The 4150-nt window shown below is 59.8% G+C and overlaps 1 pseudogene; it reads left to right on the forward strand.

Moving 5' to 3' along the window:
- Positions 1-168: 168 nt before the first annotated feature.
- Positions 169-2978, forward strand: LOC124234475 (P2X purinoceptor 6-like; annotated as a pseudogene).
- Positions 2979-4150: the final 1172 nt, after the last annotated feature.

The raw sequence follows: 4150 nt of genomic DNA on the forward strand, positions 1-4150 counted from the left end.
CCTCTGACCACTTCCTTTTATCTGCGCCCTCCAGCTTTCCATGTGCCACAAATTCAGGGAACCTGGGGGCTAAGCAGGGGAGGGGCGTGTCTCTGGGGACTGCAGGGCTGGATCACGCAGGGGAGACACCTCCTGGCCCAGGACAGCTCTGCTCTCTCACCACCTCAGCCCCCTCATCCCACTGGGGACCTGCTGGGCTGATGAGGACTGTCCTGAAGGGGAGGCGGGGACGCACAGACATGGTCACTGTGGGCCCTGTCTTCCAGCGCCTCCACTGGGATGGGGTTCAGGATGCTGGGCTGGGTCCCTGGGTGGCTCCCATTTACAGGCCTGCTGGTACCTCTGTGTCTCTTCTTTCTGCCAGAAGCCCCCTGCCCACTCCCTTCCCAGGCCCTTTGGGATTGGAGGCCTAGAGTTTGTCTCATGCTTTTAAGGCATAAAAACGGGTGAGTGTGTGATCTTCAATGGGACCCACAGGACCTGTGACATCCGGGACTAGTGCCCCTTGGAAAGTGACACTGTACCTGTGTAAATGTTCCTGACACCCAGGGCAGGTCCCAGGACCAGCAGAGCCTGCCGCTTACTTCCCCCACCTGCAGGAAGCCCCTGCTGGTCCAGGCTGAGAACTTCATGCTGTTCATCACAAACACTGTCACATTCAGCAAGTTCAACTCTCCAAGTAAGCATGGTGGGTCCTGGCTGGCCCTAGATTCTCCTTGTCCCCTCCTGGCCTGAGGCCCCAGCCCCACCTCCTCTCAGGTCCAATGCCTTAGAGACATGGGACGCTATTTCAAGGGCTGCAGCTATGATCCACGCTTCAGCCCCTACTGCCCTGTGTTCCATATCAGGGACCTCATGGCCATGACTGAAGGGGCCTTTGAGGACCTGGCATTGCTGGTGGGTCCGTGGGGGTAGGGTTTGGGGAGGGCTGGGGGAGAGGGTCCTGGGCCAGCGAGCTGGAGGAACAATGATGCGCTGTGTGCAGGGCGGTGCTGTGGCATCCACATCCGCTGGGATTGTGACCTGGACGCTGGGAGCTCCGACTGCCGACCCATGACTCCTTCCAGCTGCAGGAGAGGAGCTCCAACTTCAGGTGTGGCCCCACTGCCCGCCAGCGGCTCCTCAGCCAGGTCCTCCCCAACCTGTCCACCTGTGGTGGCCGGGAGAGACCACAACCTGGCCCATCCCTCTGGACTCTCTTCTGTGTGTGCCACAGGGTCCCATGGCAGGAGGGGGTCTCTCAGCTCCAGGTCCCCCAGCACAGGCTCCATCCAGCTTCCCTCCTGAGCCCTTTGGCCTCCACCCCATCTGTCCCCACACCCTGCTGCAGCTGGGACCCCTCACCCCAGCCCTTCCTCCACTCCACCCTGCCTCCAGCACCTCCCTCCATGGCACAGGGGCTTTCTTGTTACTTTTCCCTTAAGGTTTTATCAAAAAAATTATAAGAATCTACAGAAAACTTCAAAGATTAGTAGCATGAAAACCCATATACACTTCATCTGATTCACCATGATTGGTTTTATGTATTTTTTTTACCATTTTCCCCCATTTGCTTTCTCTCTCCCTCTCTAGAGAGAGCTGTGTATATTTAGATGGATTTCACAGGAAACCATTGGAAGTAAGTGGCAGATATCTGGACACTCACCCCTCTCAATGCTGTCCTGACAATGAGGACCTTCCCCAGGTGACCACTGTCCTCTTGTCACACTCAGGAAATGTAACATTGGCAGATAAATGTAATATTAAAATTTCCCCAGCTGTGCCAATAATTGTCCTAAAACTTTTTATTTTCTCATCCAAGATGTACTCAAGGCTCTTGCGTTGCATGCATTGTCATGTCTTTGAGGTTCCTAAGCAGACCTGTCCCATCCTTCTGCCCCTCCTGTCACATCGTCATCCTCACGCAGAAGTGCACACAGCTACAAGGCCTGGAGGTGACACCCATGACACTGCCCTCTGGGCCCTCTTGGCCTGGCTTCACTGGCCACCCACACCCTGCTCCCCTCCCCTCTGTGCTCTCCCTGCCCTCCGTCTCTGCCTAGAGCTCCTTCCTGAGCCCTGGGAATCCAGCCTGAGGGTCTCCCAGCAGGAAGTCTTCCCTGGTTCCCGGGGGAGAGAGAGTGCCCCTCTCTGGATCCCACAGCCCAGGCCTGCCCCACCTCTCCCACCCCCACTGCTGGTGTCTGTTTAAGGAGCCTTCTGTCTCCATCCCCTCAGCAGGCAGGCAGCTTCTGAGAGGCAGGCCCCAGTTTGCTTGTCCCCTGTGCCCTCAGCAGTGACATAAGGCTGAGACCCAGGACTCAGGCTGGGGTGGATGGAGTCAGTGGATGATTAAGATGAGGCCCGTGAGGGCCAGGCCACCCAGGAGTGGGCAGAGCATCCACTGGACTCTCTCCTGCCCCAGGACAGCCGCTCACTGGGGGGAGGCCTCAGGCGTGGAGGCCCAGAGCCTGCTCAGCTCTATGGGATCCGCTTCGACATCCACATCACTTGGCAGGTAGAGGCCAGGCCGGGGCAGGTGGGGGCTGGTGGTGAGGGGCAGGAGGGGGTGACAGCCACAGGCAGAGAGGCTCAGCCCAGGTCTCTCTCAGGCAGGGAAGTTCGGGCTCATCCCCACAACCCTCACTCTGGGCACTGGAGCAGCCTGGCTGGGTGTGGTGAGTCTGGCCATCGTGGCTCCCTCTGGCTTCTGGCATGCATGTGCCCCCCGAGTGGCCCCCCGACCCCCCCAGGCTGATATTGAGTCTTGGGGTGAGGGCTGGGGAGGTGGCAGGATGGCAGGTTGGTGGCCAGGCCGTGGGTCTGCCCTGTCTTTCCCAGATCACCTTCTTCTGTGACCTGCTGCTGTTGTACATGGATGGAGAAACCCATTTCTACTGGAGGACCAAGCATGAGGCGGGGGCTGCAGGCCTGCCTGACCCTGGGCTACACTTTGGTGGATTGTGGCTGGAGCCCCGACCTGCTGTCCTCATCTGCAGGCAAAGGCCCCAAAGGGAACTGCCAGCCCTGAGCAGTAAGGCAGCTTCCCCACCCCCACATCCAGCTACCCAGGTGCCTTAGAGGGGGCCCAGCACCTGTCCCCTCTGCTCCTGCTGGGAGCTGGACACCGCCACCAGGATGGGCCTGGCACCCACTTGCTGGCCCATTCCTGATGTCTGTAGCCTTTCTCTGCTGGTTGGGGGTTTGGGGCTGGGAAGGGTGGTGGCCCCAAATTTGGTGCTTCATGGATGAAGCCCTGGCAGGACCAGGGCAGGGGTGGGGGAAGAATTCCACCCTTCAGCTCCCAGACAGACTGTCCCCAACTCCAGCCTCAGCAGGTGCTGCCTGGGGACCACAGAAGCCAGTTTCATGTGGAGATTGCAGGGAACAGACACAGGGCCCTGGCCCAGTGGGTCTCCGGCTTGGGCTGGGGCTGCAGACACACTCCCAGACTCCATCTCCAGTGTTCCCAGCAGCTCCCCGCTCTCCAGCTGTCCACCACACTGGCTATGGTCAACTCCGGCCCTGCCTGGCTCCCAGCCCTCCTCCCCCTGCCGGCACCCCCCTCACAGGGAGAGCCCCTGCCCTCTAAGCTGCCCCACACTGGGGTCTGTGCAGCCAGAGTCCAAGGCCAGGGAGAAGGCAGCCTGACAGGAGGAGCTGTGGCAGCTGCTCTGTGCTGGGTTCCCAGGGCAGGGCCCCTCCCAGCTCTGGGCCTCATCCATGGAGTGAGGAGTGTGGTGGCAGATGATCCGACCCCCTAGGGCCCCAGGCAAGGGCACAGGACCCTCTTGGGCCCATACCTGCTCAGCTGATGAGCACCAGCCCCTTCCTGTTGGCAGCCCTTGGGCTGTGGAGGGCTGGGATGGGGGAGGGGGTGGGGTCTGAGTTGGTGGGCATGGGATCCTTTGGAACCTTCTATATGTCTCCTTGGTGACCCCTGCCCCATAACCTAGAACCTGCTCACCAGGGTTCCTGGGAGCCATGGGGTGGGGAGGTTGTATATCTGGACACATATGTCACTGCTGCCCAAGGTCACACTTGAGAATGTGTCTAGGCAGCTGCCCACCCAGCCAGAGGCAACTGCATGAGGACTATGCTCTGACCAAGACCAGGGGCTGGATAGAACGTCCCTAACAGAGGACATGGAAACCCCAGCAGGCTGGCCTGG

Source organism: Equus quagga, unplaced genomic scaffold, assembly GCF_021613505.1.
Source record: "Equus quagga isolate Etosha38 unplaced genomic scaffold, UCLA_HA_Equagga_1.0 79797_RagTag, whole genome shotgun sequence".
NCBI lineage: Eukaryota > Metazoa > Chordata > Mammalia > Perissodactyla > Equidae > Equus > Equus quagga.